This window comes from Cupressus sempervirens, chromosome 7 (genome assembly GCF_028749045.1).
Source record: "Cupressus sempervirens isolate cs-2001-9-10 chromosome 7, ASM2874904v1, whole genome shotgun sequence".
Classification (NCBI taxonomy): domain Eukaryota; kingdom Viridiplantae; phylum Streptophyta; class Pinopsida; order Cupressales; family Cupressaceae; genus Cupressus; species Cupressus sempervirens.
The window spans coordinates 936,060,830-936,079,848 of record NC_143124.1 but is presented as its reverse complement, the minus strand read 5'-3'; the positions used below and the strand labels follow the sequence as shown (position 1 = coordinate 936,079,848).

At 33.0% G+C, this 19,019-nt stretch overlaps 1 pseudogene; it reads left to right on the top strand.

Annotated features, from left to right (window-relative positions):
* Positions 1-298: 298 nt before the first annotated feature.
* LOC149550651 (small ribosomal subunit protein RACK1 pseudogene) lies at positions 299-765 on the top strand (annotated as a pseudogene).
* The last annotated feature ends 18,254 nt before the right edge of the window (positions 766-19,019 follow it).

The window sequence follows — 19,019 nt, the reverse complement described above, 5'->3', positions numbered from 1 at the left end:
ACGCATTATGAACTTTATCCAACAAATGAAAACATTTGGCTTGTTTGCAGAGCGCTATCAGTGCCCCCAAAGGGTGGAAACTTCAGCTACTGTTGCACCCCATCCTATTCTCTCTCTCATCATCTGAGGGTAATTCGATAGCTCATTAAATACATGATACTACATGTGTCGAAATATACTTATTTTTTAGGTCACGTTAGTAGTGTCTTGCAAGGACAAGAGATTGTTTCAGTAGGTAGATTGGTTACAATGGCAATTGCAGAAATGTTGATGGGTGATTGTTGTTCTACCCTCACTAACACCGCATTTTGTGGGGCACTCCAAGGATGTTCTCAGTCTGGCCTTCTCCATTGACAATCACCAGATTGTGTCTACCTTGCGAGACAAAACCATCAAGCTCTGGGACACTCTTAGCGAGTGCAAGTACACCATTCAGGCCGATGCTGATGGATGTTCTAACTGGATCAACAGTGTTCGTTTCAACCCCTCTACGACTAATCCCATCATTGTTTTTGGATCTTTGGATCGCAACTTTAAGGTCTGGAATCTCACCAACTGCAAGCTCAAGAACATGCTTAGAGGCCACGATATGTCACCATTATTTTTGTTTCACACAATGGGTCACTCTGCACCAGCGGCAGGAAGGATGAGGTTACTATGCTCTGGGACCTTGCCGAGGGGAAGAGGCTTTATTCACTCGACGCAAGGGAATGCAACTCACAATGCTGCAGAATCACAACTCAGCGAAAAAATGAATATATGTAAATAAATGCTCATGAGTGGAGAACACACTTTCTCCACTCTCCCCCTCAGCCTGCATTTACCGACTCAACGAGCTCTAAGGTGATTGAAATTGGTTATCGATGACTGAAAATGGAACTTGGGGAAAGTTTTATGGGTGTAAGACAAGATTCAAATCCAGACCCGAAGCCTATTAGAGTAAAATCTCGCAGGAGATCCAAATTCAAGTTTTATGATTAATGATGATAGATTGTTTTTAGATTGAGCTCAAATAAGATCTTTTTCAAATCATTCGTCCAGCAGACCCAATGCAATAACATTAATGTTGATATAATGGAATGCAATAACATTTATGAGCAATGAAAGCCACCTGAGCCACGTAAAAAATCCTATCGGCCAACAAGATCTTGTGGAAGCGAAGCTTTCTCTGTTGGGAGGATTTTTTCACTGTGCTGGTAATGAATGTATTTTACCATTTGTGGATGCGCCGCACTCAATGTGCCAGACTCATTTTGTCTATTGTAGGTGTGCTGTAAATTACTCACTCCTCTACACATGTATAAAACAATGTAGAAATAGAAGTGAGAAATTCATTGTTCTTTGCATGTGAAAGTAGAAAAAAGTGGTAAAGAGTGCACTCATAATTCAATTACTAAGTACAAAAGGATGTACCATGGCAGCAAAATCAACTATCAATTTGAAGTTGAAAAATGCATTGGAGAGGAAAATGAAACTAGAAGAAGACAGGCTTAGAAAATTGCAGGAGAAAATACAAAAGGCGAAAGAACGACATAAAATTGCAGAGGAGGCCGCTGCAGTCAAGAGGAAAAAGGAAGAAAAGAAAAGGAGAGAACGTGAAGAAAAATGGATGAAGTGACTAGAAGAAGTTCAGAAGCAACAAAAAGAAGCTGAGGAGCAACAACGTCTAGAGATTAAAGAAAAAGAATATAGACATAGAGCTTCGGTATGTGAATAGTAGGAGTTTTTCAATTGTTATCAACTAGTATTATTATTTATTATGTTTGAATAGATTCAAACTAATATTTCTTAATAAGAGGTTTGCAATTTTATCATTGCGTTGTAGTTTCTTGCTTCTAAATAATAAGAATTTTAATTAGACAAATTATATACTAATTTTGAGTAAAGACTAAATAATTAAATAGGTTGAATATGAGCAAAAGAAGAGAGAAATGGAAGAAGAGACAAAGAAGAAGCAACGTATGGAGAAAGAAAAGGAAGCTGCTGAGTGTAGATGCCGCCTAGCAGAGGATGTGTCCAAGTCTACCAAATTTGTATCAAAGAACTCAAATCACAGTAAGGAAGTTGTAACATTCTCATGCAAAGGTAAAATGTTGACTATTTTCTAATGATTGTGACTTAATTTTGTTTGTAATATTGATAAATTAGAGCTATCGGATTTCCATAATCTATTAGTGCTGTTATTTGTATTCTAGATTTGATTGTGTGAACAAATTTTTAAGATAACACTTTGGATCACACTCCGTGATCCATCATCAGGATGCTCCTTTCTCTTTCTTTTCTTTTGCATGCATCCTGATGATGGACCATGGAAAATGTTATGTTAAAAAAATGTTTACACAATCAAATTGAAGAAACAATTAAGAATACTGATAAATATTTCTTTTTTCTTTTTAAATATGCTCTAAGATTATTTATACAAACATATTTATGGTTAGTTGGTTTTGTTTATGTAGCTGTTGGTTTTGGTTATCATCTACTACTCGACATCTTTTTCGGCTGTGGTTTAAACTTGATCTTACTTTTTTGTTATGAGTTAGAACCCTTCCCACTTTAATTACTCAAAAACATATTTATGATATATTAATTTTTCGAACTGTTTAATTACTACAGATGTTATGCAGTCAATACTGAGCAGTGAGACTACTTCATATGAAATGACATCTGATGAAGGCTCGGAGGAGGAGGAGAACTATGATGATTTTGGTCTAGGAAAAGTCATTCAATCATGGACAAGGTATATAAGGAAGGAAAAGCTACTGTTCATGTTCCTTTTAATAAAGTATATTAAATTTCCTGATTTTGTTCTTGTATCCTTTGTTTTTTCAGAAAAGAGAATTTGACTCCTCTACTAATGAGTCAAAAATATATTGATCCAGATGAGTTATCTTCTAGTTCAAAAATTGTAGTCCTAAACCTAGCAAATAATTCATCTATTACATTGTTACGACTGTAGAAGATAAATTTTACTAACTGAGTGGACCTAACAAGTCTTCAAAATCCAATATGATAACATAGGTTAGTTATGTTTCTAATTCCTTTTGAGAAGGAAACTCTCTAGTAATTAGGAGTGATAAGGTCTAGATGATCTTTGGTGAAAATCCTCAGAACTAGGTCACACTATAAAGGTGCATGTAACCTTTAACATGGTTCACTCCTGATACAGCTCACTTCAAAAGAGTGAAATATTTTGATTGTCTATTTCCTTTCCCTTTACAAGGTTTTCGTGTTGAATTATCTATATCGAAATATTCAATTTCATATGTAATGCAAGTTGATTTTCATGTTAGTTACATATTTCTACAACTAGATATAAGCTAAGTTATATCTCTAATACTTGGTAAAGTAATGGACAATGAGATAACAATTTGATGCTAAAAGTTTTTTAGTTTAATTTGAGAAGTTGAATGTAATCACTAAGTTATTGTTATGTCAATTTATCAAGTGTAAATTAGTACGAAATTGTTTTAAATCCCTATAAGATAATTGGATATAATTGATTAATCCGCATCATCCACCCCCCTCTCAATTATCTAGCACTTTCCCTCCAAATTTCCCAAATGAGGAGGTAGCATAAAGAAGTCTAAAGACTAACATAAGAGTCTTTGAGGTGGAGTTTGGTCAAACTTAGGAAAGGATCTACTATATTATAGGGAAGGGAAAAATTCTAGCCTAATTTATTCAATAGCTAGATCCAACATTGATTGGAAAATTCACAATTTAATAGAATATGATCAAGGGTCTCAAAATCAGTTTTGCAAAGAATGCATCTTAAGGGACATTGGTAGCCCAACCTTGCAAATTTTCTTGCTTTAGGGATTTTGTGAGGAAAAAACAACCAAGAAAACACCATATCTGTAGATGTTAACTTTTAACCCCACATAAATTTAAGGGAATGTTAGACTAGAGAAATAAGTTGAGTTTATAAAAAAATTCATAGTCCAATTTCGTGGAATATTTCCCTAAGGGGGAGATGATCCAAATAATTTTATCGGGCTTGTTATTAAATCTAACTTCCATTGAGAGTCCATAATCTACCACATACACTCCAATTCTATCATTCATAATCTAGATAGGTCTTTTGTCCAAAAAATAGTTTGAAATAATTTTGAATCCTTCTCATGATTCATCTCAAAATAAATCTCTTTCCCCATTCCCTAGACTCCATGATAGATGATGATTAATGGCATGCATTTTGCGACAAAGTTCCAAAGGGAAGATTCTTTATCAGGGTTAACTTACCTAAATATATTATTTGGGTGTATTCCCTATAGGCATTTATTTCTTAAAATTCTACCATGTTTTAGATCAAGTTCTACAATTATCCTCTAGACAAGCTTAGTAACTAGAGCCTTGATTTTTTCCTCTAATCTCTTTACATTGGCCCCACCATCCCTTTTAGATCTCTAGATCTTATCCCAAGATAAAAGGGGAAATTTTCTTTCATCACTATACCCTTTCCAAAAGAATGATCTAAATTTCTTTGTAAATTTAATAATGGAATCTCCTTGAAGGTCTAAACATGTCATCTAGTATATAGAAATAGGTGCTAGTAGTTATTTGAGCATTGTAGCTCTGTTAGCTAAGGAAATCCATTTAACTTTCCAAGAAGGAATCCTAAGATCCACATTCTTAACCATATCATTGCAAAAACCACAATTCTAAGATCTAGAATTAAGAGAGATGCCTAGATATTTATTTGGAAGGTGGCCTTTACTACATCCCAAGACATCAAGGATCTCCTATTCTAGGCTAGCAAGGGCATTGAAGAAATAATCCTCCATTTTCCCCTTATTAATAAGTTGGCCCAATACTTATGCATAATCAAACATAATTCTATCAAAATTTCTATCTTCCTCAAATTAATTCTTCCCTATACATCATGGTGTCATCTATAAATTATTGTTGAGTAATGTGGTCCTCGTCAACAGTGATCCTAATGACCTTTATTTTGTCGTCAAGTTTGGCTTCATGGATAAATCTTCCTAATATTTCTCCCATGATGATAATAGTAAAGGGTGAAAGGAGATCACCAGAAAAAAGTCCTCTAGAAATATGAATCAATCTTTGTGGCATATGATTTACTAGGATGAAAATTATATTTGTTGATACGCATTCAAAAGCTACATAAATCTACTCCTTTGTGAAGCTAAAGGCATGAAGACACTTACATATGAAGGACCATCTAATATTTTCATAAGATTTTTTAATATCAAGTTTTATTAACATAGATTTTCTATTTTTATGTTAGACCAATTAAATGGCTTCTTTAGCTATAATAACTCCACCTAAAATAGTTGTACCTAGAAAAAATCTTGTCTACTCTTCTGAGATTAGATTGGGTAGTAGGGATTTTAGCTTGTTCACTAAAACTTTGTTAAATAATTTGTAAATAGTATTACAAAGAGATATTGGTCTAAAATCATCTAAACCTAAGACTTTTTTTTTTGAGATAATCACTAGAAAAGTGTAGTTTAATTATCTTAACAATTTCCTAGAGTTCTAAATATTATCTAGAACATCTACTATTTTATCTTCCAAGAACTACCAACATTTTTGGTAGAAGAGGAAAGGAAATGCATCAAAGCTTGGTATTTAATCAAGGTTAAATTGAATTAAATCCTTAGTAACCTCTTCCTTTGATATTTTCTTTAGTAAACTTTTAGTTTGATAAAAAAGGAGATAATTTTTGGCATGCTATTCAAAATGCTATTATTCAGAAGATAGGGATCCCTATCATTGTTTAGTAAAATCTGATAAAAGAGTATAGATTATGAGGCTATATCCTGAGGATTATTAATTACTAATTTTTTGGCACTAGATTTTGATGCAGTCTTATTGAATTATCTTCTTAATTTTTTATTGTCATGAAAAAAGTTATATTCCTATCTCCTTCATCCAACCAAATATCCCAAAAGATTTGCCTCCAGAAAATTTCATCATTTTCAAGAGCGAATAAATATTTTCTCAAAAGATATTTTTGTTTCAAAAAATAATCTTGGATTAGACCATTAGCAATAACTCCTTGTTTGAACTATCCAAATCTTACTCTATTTCAATTTTTTCTTCAAAAATGTTCCCTTGTAAATCAACATTCCACTCTTTAAGTCTCCTTTTTATAACTCTAGGTTTAACAATAAATATAAAACCATTGGATTCTTTGAAGGATACTTCTTCCCACAAATTTTTTTATTAGATCAACAAAGAGATTTTGATAGTGGTTAAATAATGCATTTTCCTATTGTTACTGTCATGTGTTACTCTAATTTTTTAGATCAAAAGCTCCCCACTTTGAATACCTAGTCCATAACTGTATGGTATGCTTAATGCCTAAGTACAACTTTTGCCATGCTTCTTTTCTCATCGACATAGAATCAAACTAATAGATGTAGGCCCTTCCAGTATGATATCTTGTGGCAGTCACACAAAAAGCTCATGGATTGTATTTGGCAGTGGTGGAATAATCTAGCTGAATGAATGACTATGTTCTATATAAATAGGAAGCTTGAAAGAATTTGAAAAGAGGTTAGAGGATGGAGAAAATCTTCATTTGGCAACATTTTCAAGGAAAATAACACTACTAAGAAGTTAGAATCTCTTCAAACATGTCTGGAAAAAGGTATTTCATCCTTTGAAAATTAACATGAGGAGAGGGATTGTCAAGATACGTGGAAGATTCTTCTTAAACGTGAGGAAATCTTCTAAAAGTAGAGATCTAGGGTTCAATGGTTGGAGGAGGGTGATAGGAATATATCCTTTTTCCATATATCAACCTGTCAAGAAGAGAAAGATGAATAGCATAAACCTTCTATGGACAATAATGGTGAATAAATAATAGAGGTGGAGTGTATTGAGGATTGGGGCAATAACTATTTCTAGGGGATCTACAACCCCCCATATAATTAGGTTAGTAGCCACACATAGGAAATTATTTTGAGGTCAGTGAACCTGGTGGTGAGTGACCAAATGAATGAGACCATGATTGATAAGATTAAGGAGGAGGAGGTGAGAATGGCAATGTTTAGTATGAACTAGTACAAAACCCTAAGACCTAATGAGAAATCATTTTAATGTTACATTATTAATATCTATTTTAAGGGAACCTTGGACTTTTTAAGACACAAATCATTTGATCGAATGGGTCATAATGTACCCTATGACCCCTTTAAAATATTTTGAGTTTATTATCTGTGCTTTAGACCCCTTAAGACACACATTATGTGATTGAATGTGTCCAAATAGGCTATAGAAAACACTATGACCCCTTTTGAGCAATTTAATCATATTGCATGTGCTAAAAGCTTTTCAAATCACTAAAGAGACACATTATATTATCTAATGGGTCAAAATGGGCCATAAGGTAACTTTGACCTCTTTTAATCCATTTAAATGATTATATGGGTGTTAAGGGGTCTTGGATACCATAAGACATACATTATGATTTTAAATGTGTTAAAAGGGGTCATAGGGTGCACTATGATTCCTTTTGACCAATTCAAACCATTATATGTGTGCTAATATGTTCTTATATAGTTTAAGACACACATCACACTATCAATTGTGTTAAAATAGGCCATAGGGTACCCTATGGCCTCTTTTGACAAATTAGATTCTTTATATGTGTGTTAATGGGTCTCAGAACCCCTTAAGCCACACATATATGATCAAATGGGTCAAAATTTGGGTTAGGGTAACCTAAGATACCTTTTGACTCATTCAATCATATTATGTGTGGTAAGGGATCCTCAAACCCATTGTGACACACATTGTGTGATCCAATGGGTCAAAAGGGGTCATAGGGTTCCCTTTTCCTTTTTTTGATGTTTTCAAACCATTGTATGTGTGCTAAAGGGTCCTCTAACCATTTAGGACATATTATGTAATTAAATTCATTAAAATGGTTCATATGGTACTCTATGACCTAGTCAAACCATTATGTGTGCTAAGAGGTCCCTAGGACCCTTTAGAAAATATTATGCAATAAAGCAGGTCAAAGGGGGTCATAGGGTTTCCTATGACCTATTTTGACACACTAGAACTATTATATGTGTTTGAAGGGACTTGAGGACAACTTAAGACATGGATTCTATGGCCAGATGAGTTAAAAATGGTCAGAGGGTACCCTATGGCCCCTTTTAACCTATTTAAGCCATTATATGTGTGCTAAATGGTTTATGAACACGTTAAGACATATTATGTGATCAAATGTGTTACAAAGGGGTCATAGGGTACCCTATGACCCATTTTAAGCCATTTTATCATACTATGTGTGCTAAGGGGTCTTCTAAGGCACACATTTTTTATCAAACGAGTCAAAAGGGGTCGTGTACAATACTATATAACCCATTTTGTCCCATTTAAACCATTAAACATATGTGATAAGGTCTCCTTACACCCCTTAAAACATACATTATGAGATCAAATGGGTCAAAAGGGGTTATAAGGTACTCTATTTCACTTTTTATCCATTGGATCCATTATATGTGTGCTAAGGGGTCTATCAATCCCTTAAAACACATATTATGTCATCGATAAGGTCAAGAGTGATCATAGGATAATTTATAACCCCTTTGTACCCATTCAAACCGGTATATGTGTGCTAAGGGTTCCTTAGATGTCATTAAATAACTTTTAGAATAGAAGAAATAATATGAAATATTATATAAATACTTCATAATAGATGGGAGTAATAGGCCACTTCAAGGGAGCAACCTCAAAATATCTTCAATGAGAACACACTTCACAATATGATCTTGAAATAAGACTCACAACCTCCTATATATACCTAATTATGCTTATGTTGAATAGACACAACCCTACATAACACCTAGGCTGACCTACCTCCCTAAATAACAATATCATAATGATAACATTACTTAATTAGGAATTAACATAGCCATAAGTTGATTATTCATAACCCTATATACACCAATATTAAAGGCATAGAATGCCCCCTCTCTTAAAAGAAGAATTGTCCTCAATGCTAGCCAAGTGTGGATTCTTTTGAATGAACTCCTCATCCTCCCATGTGGACTCTTCAACTAGTAAATTCTTCCATTGGTTGAGATATTGAGTGAGGGTTCTATTCATTATCTTTTTCATGCATGTTTGAAGAATGCACTCTAGTTCAAAAATTATTCTTCCTTCTCTGTCAAGCTCTAGTTGTACGATTTGAGTAGGAATATTCTATCCAATTACCTTATTCAAATAAGAAATGAAAAACTAGATGTATCTTTGTTGGTGGGAACTCAAGCTTGTAGGCAACACTACCAATCTTTTGAATGATTTTTTATGGTGCATAATATCTTGGGGACAAGTTATTGTTATTTTTTTGTTGCTTCATTGAGATTTGTTTATAATGCTGCAATCTTGAGAAGACCTAATCCCCAACTTCAAAATTTCTTTCACTACAATGTTGGTCTGCTTTTTGTTTCATTTGATTTTGTGCCATAGCTAAATTCTCCTTGAGTCTCAAAAGTACCTATTGTTGATCAAGAAAGTGGTCATTTACTACCTGAACTCTTGGTGACAACTTTAATGATGATGTGATAGAAGGAGGATGATATCCATAAAGTACCAAAAATGGAGACATTTTTGATAAGCTATGAAAAGATGTATTGTACCACCGTTTTGCAAGAGGTAACCAATCTACCCATTGTGATTGATTTTTTGAAGCGAAACAATGTAGATATCCTTCCAAAAATTTATTAACAACCTTAGTTTGCCCATTTAATTGAGGATGATATGAATAACTATGAGCCAATTGAGTACCCAAAAATGACAATAAATCTTTCCCAAAGTGACTAGTAAAGATAGGATCACAATCACTAACAATAATCTTAGGTGTACCATGTAACTTTTGGATATTCTCCAAGAAAACCTTTTCCACTATACTTTTTGTAAAAGTATGTGATAATGCAATATAATGTGCATGTTTATTGAGGTGATCAACTACTACCATGATGACATTATAACCTTTATATTTGGGAAGTTCTATGATGAAGTCCATGGATACCTCTTCACAACACTAGTTAGGAATAGATAAAGGCTACAAGAGACTTGGTGTCTTAATTGTTTCCCCCTTATTTCTTTGAAAAACTAGATAATTAGCCACAAATTTTTGAACATCATCTTTTAGCCCTTCCCAAAATAATCTTGCTTGACCTGACGATATGTCTACAAAAATATTGAATGACTACCAATAGGGGACTCTTGTAGTTCTTTGATAATCTTGTGTTTAAGAGTGGAATTCTTGTAGAGATACAAGCACCCTTTATACCATAGAATATCCCCTTTTAAACAAAACTTATCTGAACTACTAGGGTCACTTTTTATATGTTGGATGAGGTTACTTGTTGCAACATCATTTTTACACTCTTTTTTGGCTTCTACCACCCAATTTTCTTTTATATTATAGGGCACACAATAAGGGTTCATCTTTTTCATCCTTTCTGGAAAGTGCACTGGACACAATATTTTCCTTCCCTTTCTTGTAAACAATTTCAAAGTCATATCCCAACATCTTAGTCACAAATTTTTGTTGCTCTTCTAAAGATAGTCTTTGTTCCAAAAAAAAAATTAGGCTATCATGACCTACCTTAACCTTGAAGTGTCGACCCATTAAATAAGGCCTCCATTTTTTAACTCTATTAAGGATTGCTAGAATTTCCTTCTCATAAATAGGTTTGAGATTATTTTTTACCTTTCAATTGACAACTCTCAAAAGTAATTGGTTGACCTTGTTGCATGAGAACTACTCGTATACCATTTAAAAAAGCATCACATTCCACATTGAATTCCTTGTTGAAGTCTGGAGAGGAAAACACTAGAGTTGTACACATAACCTTCTTCAATTTCTCAAATGCTACATTACTAGATTCATTCCAATGGAAGGAATCCTTCTTCAATAGAATGGTAAGGGGCGCTTGTATATAACCATAATTCTTCACAAATCTTCTATAGTACACTGCTAATCCATAGAAACCCTCAACTTTTTAATGGATTTTGGAATAGACCATTCCATGATAGCCTTAATTTTGGTAGGATCCACCTTTACTCCTTTGTGTGAAACTATGTGTTCCAAATACTTCACCTCCTTAAGACCAAAAGCACACTTGGATGGCTTAGCATAGATTTGATGATCTTCGAGTAATTGTAATACTTGATCTACATGCTACAAATGTTCTTCCAAAGTATTTCTATAAATTAATAAATCATCAATAAACACTAACACAAAGTTTCTCAAGAACTTCTTAACAATGGAATTCATCAAAATTTGGAATGTAGATGGTGTATTGGTAAGACCGAATGAAAAAAATTCATAATGACCCTCATGAGTTTGAAATGTTTTCTTGAAAATATCTTCCTCCTTAATCCAAATTTGGTGATAACTCGATCTAAGATCTAACTTGGTAAAACACATAGCTCCATTTAATTAATCTAGAAGATCATTGATGACTAGAATAGGAAACTTGTCTTTAATGGTGTACTTGTTGATCACTCTATAATCTGGACACATGCACCAAGTCTCATCTTCTCATGTACCATCACAATAGGTGAGGAGTAAGAACTTGGCTATGCTTGATAATTCTTGCCTTGAGCATTTCCCCAACAATTTTTTCTATCTCACCTTTTTGTATATGTGGGTACCTATAAGGCCTAATGCTTGGTGGTTGGTTCCCTAGAACTAGTTGTATGGCATGGTCATGATCCCTCTTAGGATGAAGTCCTTTAGGCATATCTCCAAGAATCACTGAGTGAAAATCAATTATTGCTTGTAAATCTAGATGACTAAGAAGATTAGATTGAGAGACATCTAATGAACATAGCTGGACCAAAAATCCATTTGCTTCTTTCTTAAGAAACTTTTGGATTTGATGAGGGCTAACCATCTGTGGCGATTTTCCATTCAATCCCCTTAGCTCCACTACCTTTCCTTTTGATTGAAATTGCATGAATAGTTCTTGGAAGTTCATCTTAGTTGTTCCCAAACTAGTAATCCATAATACTCCCAAAACAATATCTGCCACACCCATGGATAATTTGATGCTATGACACTTCCTTGAACAACTAACTATGCCCCCATCTGCAATCAATACCTAAAACACTAGGGCTGGATATATAAAACAATTTAGAAGAGTTGCCAACTTTCTTTTGATAAAATTATGAGTACTACCTGAGCCTATCAACATTGTTACTTTCTACTTCTTTAAGAAACCTACTAGGTCGAGAGTTTGTGGTGTATTGAAACTTGAAAGTGCATGACAAGAAAAGATTGGTTGAGAATCATGTGATTCCTCACCTGACTCCCTATCCTCCTCTAATATAGGCTCATTCTCTTCTTCCTTACTTGGACCTTCAATATAGAACAATTTTTTTTCAATATTTTAATGTCCTCGACTATATTTGTTATCCCAATTAAAACAAAATCCTTTTGCTCTTTTCTCCTGATTTTGTTGTGGAGTCAACCTAGTAGGTTGAGGATGATAAGGTTTTAAATAACTTTCTTCTCTTGTCACATTAGCCCCTTGCTTCCTAGGAATCAAGAACTTCTCCTCTACCTTGCATGCCAATATTAAAGACTCATTTACTAAGGTACAAGTAAATATATATACCTCATGTTGAATGTGATCCTTGAGACCACCCAAGAATAAATCGTTCAAGTTCTCCTCTGTAATTGTATCTACTCTTAAGGATATATTTTGGAACTTTTTAATATAATCCTTAATTGATCCTGTTTCTTGAAGCTTTGCAGGTTGCCTAAAGAAGTTTTCTATCACACTATTGCTATATTGTGCTTGGAGTTCTGTAAAAGTTGACCATGATATGGTGAGACCCTTTTTCCTTCTATGAGTAAAAAGCCAATGATACCAAATGAATTGATTTAGTTCTAGATATAAGGAATCCATTGTAACCTTGTGTCCATATGGGGTTTGATGTACCTTTAAAAAATTCTCCATTTTATTTATCCATGTTAGATGATCATTGGCATCGAATTTGCATATATCCACCTTTCGAAAAAAATTTCCTAGATCCAATAGGAGTATTAAAATTTGTGTCATTAGTAGTCGACTTGAAGGTTTCACCTTGATTGCTTCACAACTCCTTCCTTGTTTCATTCATATAGATGCTTAACATGCTTTGTATATCTAATACATCTCCTCATAGGTCACACATATCCCTCTTAAACCTTCCTTGAACTTACTTATTTCCTCATTGGGATTACTATCCTCTATTGTTTCCCAATCTTGATCAAAAGATTTCCCTAGTGTAGTAGCATTCTTTTTGCCTCTTGTTGGAGGCCTAGTCATGAATGAAACCAATATTTTTGAAATAAATCACAGAAATGAAATATAAATTCTCTAATTTTTCTTTTTATTTTTTCGTTGTAACTTACTAGGGCCAAGATACCCTAACTTAAGAAAAAACAAAAAAATTGGAAACTTTTGCTACCTTGAAAGAAATTCGACAAGATGTGAGAGATATGTAGATCTCAATAAATTGAGTAGAAATAGTAATTTTGCAATAATTTCCATAAATTTTCTCTAATTCCTCTGAATTATGGACTATAGCTTCTTTAATATAGTCTTCATAAACCCTTTAATTTTTTTAAAGAGTTTTCTCAAATCTGAAAGTTGTGCTCTTCCCAAAATTGCCCCAGTGTTGAGAAAAAATCTTGCCTCTGTGGTGCCAACATCATGCTTTGGTACCACTTGTAATGAGATACCTTACACAATAGAAGAAAGAATAAGAAATATTATATAAATACTTGATAATAGATGAGAGTAATAGGCCACTTTGAGGGGGTAACCTCCAAATATCTCTAATGAGAACACACTTCACAATATCATCTTGAAATAAGACTTGCAACCTCCTATATAAACGTAACTATGCTTAGGTTGAATAGACACAACCCTACATAACACCTAGGCTAACATAACTACCTAAATAATAATATAATAATGATAGCATGACTTAATTAAGGATTAATATTCCTATGAGCTCTTTTCCCCACTAGATCTGTTATATGTGTTTGAAGGGGCTTGAGGACCACTTAAGACATACATTGTGTGTTTATATGTGTAAAAAATGGTCATAGGGTATCCTATGACCCCTTTTAAGCCATTCTAGGCATTATATGTGTTCTAGTGGGTTCATGAACACCCTAAGACACATATTATGTGATCAAAGTTCCCTATGACCCATTTTAAGTTAGTTTATCATACTATTTGTGCTAAGGGGTCTACAGACCCCTTGAGACACATATTACTCCATCAAATGGGTCAAGAGGGGTTATAGGATAATCTATAAGACCTTTGTACCCATTCAAACCATTATGTATGTGCTAAGGGGTTGTTAGACCCCTTAAACACACATTATTTGAAAATTTAGAATATTTCTTTTACATAGAAATATATTATGGTAGAAATTTACAAAGTATACTTGAAAAATTTAGAAATTTCTTTTTAACCTATGGTTCACATTATCAAAACCATAGTGCAATCATGCAATACCACGATCACATTACTACATAATCGCACATGGTCGAGGTTGGGGAAGGATTAATTCCAACTTTTAAAATATATATAAATATATCTTTGTACAAGCAATTTCCAAGTTTCTTTCTCCTTCGCTACAATTCAACCGATGTTTAAATACACAATAAGTTACTTAAGCTTCTTTCTTTTCAGAACCTATCTCAACTAGGTTATTGCTTTTACTAGCATCTAGTATGAAATTTAACCATGTATTAAGTAAATTCTGAAATCACAGCATAAAAAAATGTGAAGTATTGTAATGATTGATTCTACTCCTTGTTATGTCTATCATAAATAATTCTACTTCTTGTTATACCATTCCACTTTTCATTGGTCTAAAAATATTTTATAGGAATGAGCTTTCTTATAATTAAAATTAATTATTAAATCAACCAATCTTCAAATTCATATCATCATTTTTAATACTTCTAAGCTAAGTTATCATAAACATACCATAGTTACAAGCTAGTGGAATGATCTCTTCTGTTAAATTCCTATTTATTAACATTATAGTTTTAAATAGCATAACAAATTCTCAAATGCACTTCAATAATGCTACAACTAAAACACATTAAAAAGAAAATCCATATAGTAAATCTTAATTCTTAGTGATAACAAGAATATCAAGTTGCAATATATAGATGTTTGAAAGGATAGTTTTATTTAGTTTGGAAAAGTTTCCTACGATGTAAAAGAAATGATTTAATTTTGAGAATTTCTTACCAATTCTACAAAGATTCCAAAACAATATCGACAAAAATTTCTTAAACTTTTAAAAACTACTTGCACTTATTGTCAAATGTACTATTTGTTTTTTCCGCTTTTGGCATAAAGGTCTATATTTTGTACCAAAACCTAGTTTTTCTTCTAAAATACTAAATACAAACATGAGAGAACGATATTGTTGTGATTAGTTATTTATCATTTTGTTATACACATAAAGAATATGTGTCATATTCCTATATGAAGATTGACTTACATTTATTTATTATAGTTTACCACCCCATGTTGCTTATAGTCAATTTTTGCTTAAAATTTCTACTTATTTCATTTGTTGAGCAATGAATTATATAATTATTAATTCTTTTTTGGTGAATAGTCCCTTCTCTATTAAATAAAATATAAAAGTTACATATTCACAAAAATGGTGAGGGGATACAAAATCACACACACACACTACACAAGGCAAAAAACAACTAACAACTATTCATTAAGAAAAGCATATTTGTCCTCAGGTGGCTAGAGCAGCACTAGCTAAGGGATGAGGATCTTGCTGATCATGAAAACCTCAATAATCTATGGGGTTGGAGGGTGACATGGGAGGAGTCCACCCATTGTCAGTAGAAGTAGCTTCATCTTTATCATTTCCCATCTTGGGAGGTGAAGTGCTTAGGTCGACATGGGGGAAGGACCACTTGGGATCAAAGGTAGGAGGAATCAATTAGCCAATAGAGTTACGAGGAGGAGGAGCAACTGGGGACCACCTAGAGCCATGCCATGAAGAAGTAGAGTGGCAGCGTTAGAGCAGTTTGGGTCTTGGGAGCGAGGCGTCAGCAAGCCAAAGAGCTATGCTCGTGGTACTACCAACAAGGGGGCGTTTGGTTGACTTAAGTAGAATCCAATGGCACCTAGGCAATCGTACTTGGAGCATTGCCCCAATGACTGAGTACCTCCTTTACTAATTCTTTCATTACAACCATACTATAAAAATATGATATCTTCGGTCACAACAATATTAAGACCTTTCTTATGATTACAACTATCTACAAACTTGTTATTTTTACAATTTTTTATATATTCTTCTAATGATTCTTAATCCTCTCTCCTTATAATATCCTCTACCAAAACTTCTAAAACTTTTTATTTGTCTCCCTTTAGTCCTCTCTCATTACACAAGCTTACGCAAGCTCTAGAGAGCTCTTTGTTAAAGTTGAATATATGTAAAATTGTGTTTAAAATGCCCTACCAACCATATTCAATCATGCTTATTATTAAAAAGAATTGTATTAAGAATATTGCAGCATGCTACTAGAATTAACTAGTCAAGAATAGATGGGTTGCTTGGCATATGTAAGCAGCAGACGACGTCGACTTGTAGAACAACATCGTCATCTATTGTGATGTGTACCCCCAAAGTTTTTCAAATATTCAAATGTTAGAAACTTTGAACATTAATCACAGAAAGCTCTAGACACTGTTATTGTCAAACCGAACTTAAGAATGTCTCTGAATGCCAAAATTCCATGTATATAACACGGTTACTACAAACAAAAATACATCACAAATCAGCATGGCCACTTTCCTTGCTGTATTCTTATATGTATTTTATAAATAAGAGTTGGAATCCATGCCTCAATAGATGAAGAAAATTTCTACTGGTATTGTTTGACAATTTGTAAGTCAACATGGGATGTGTGGATTCATAGCCACCTTGCTAGACGATTTGTCACTAAAGCCAAGGACATTGTTCTTGCTCTTTTATAGAATTGTATGCAACATATTTTTGTGTTCAAATCGGACATCTCTGTATAAATGCTATTTTTTTTCTAAGTATCTCATTCTCGCGAATAGAAGAATTAGTGGGCATATTGCATGGAAAGAAAAATGGAATGTAGCATGTGTGGAGATTTGGGTTTCCAAGTCTATTTATTCCAATGCACTAAATGCCTTTGGCGTTTGCAACACCAGTAAGTAACTCAACAATTCCTTACCCTTTTTCCCCTTATATAGTTCATGTATTGTTCCCAAATTTAGAAATAAATGCTGGTTGGGATTGTTACTTTTTCACCAACCCATTTCATTAAAAGCTTTGAAATGATTCTATAAATCTTGAATGTTTTTGGGCTCAGGTGTTGCAGTAGAGCATATTTTGATAATGTATCAGAGTGTAAGGTTTGTGACTGGTGTTAGTCTAATCAGCAGGAGGAGGAAAGCTCTAAGATTAACATTATTAAGGATTCTATTGGGCTTGTAGAATCCATGGTCAAGGTGAAGAGAAAAATGAGAAACTCTTGTGCTGACATTAATTTCCAGATACCCAAAATGCAGATGAAATAGAAGCCTGAGATAGGCGATAGAAGAGTTAGGAAGAGATATAAACTTCTTGATGACATTCTCTTTTGAAGAAAATTGAAATGACTTTTAATGGATGAAATCCGTTTTGTTTTCCATACTATGGAATGTTTATGTGTTCTGTGGGGCAGGCTTTTTTGCTCACAAGTATACTAAACTGTGAATGTAAATAAACCTTCCCAAGCAGATCGCAAAGCTATAGGTCTGCTTCACCTCGATTGGTTAATGGCAGAGTTAGAAAGTTGGTCCACACACAATTGGCTATTTTCGTCTAATGGTAGGATTAGTCAAGATTGTATAAAGGTTTTCTTTGAAAGCAAATAAAATGAGAATTAACACAAATCTAATTTTGATGGCTACTGTAATGTCGTTTATCATTTATATAATGATTTTTTTACAATTATATTAATGGGAATACAAGAAGAATAGGCATATGTAAATTTTCAAAATTTTAAATTCTCCATTTGGATGCACCAAATTGGAATTGGAATATGAAGAAAAATAGGAATATGTATTTCAATTTTGGCCCAAAAATAGGTTTTGCAATTTCACCCAAATAGGTGTTATTGGAATACGTATTCCTATTAAAGTTTTATTTATTTTTAAAAACATAAATTTTGGGGTCCACGAATTCCCCATCAAATATTGGCTGAACCAAACAGAGAACAAGAATACGTGGAAGATATGCTGGGAACTATGTTGAAACACATTATTTTATTTACCTTAAAATTGTATTATTTCTTTCTTGCAATAAATTTTATTATATTTTTATATCTGTATTGTATCATTTATGAGACTCTTTATTTTTTAATTTTTTTGGTTTTAATTTTTTTGGGAGACCTTTTTTGTTTTGTTTTTATTGTACTGTTCATTATAAAAATATATTATTTTAAACTAATATTAATAATTTGACATGGTAAATGGTTTGTAAGTGGGAGATATTTTTAACTTCTATATTGTTTGATTTAAATATGTAGTTTTTGAGTCAATGAGTTTAACTCATGTGTTTGTGAGGTGTACACAAAGATATCTCTAATGACAATGAATATAATACTTAGCATTTATTAGATCTAGATTATGTTAATAGAGGTGAAGCACCACCAAACACAAAACACAAAACACAAATCATTGAATTTGACTAAAAAAGTATATAGTTGAATCCCAATTGAAATATTGCTATATAAATCTTTCTCAAAATTAAATTAAATTGTAAAATATTATCACAATTGAATAAAATTCAAATTTTACAATATTGTTATATAAATATTTGTCAAAATTAAATTAAATTGTAAAATATAATTATAATTGAATAAAATTCAAATTCTAGTTGAATTGTAGGATAATTTAATTACAATTGAATAAAATTTGAATTATATAATATAGTTACGATTGAATAAAGTCTAAATAATA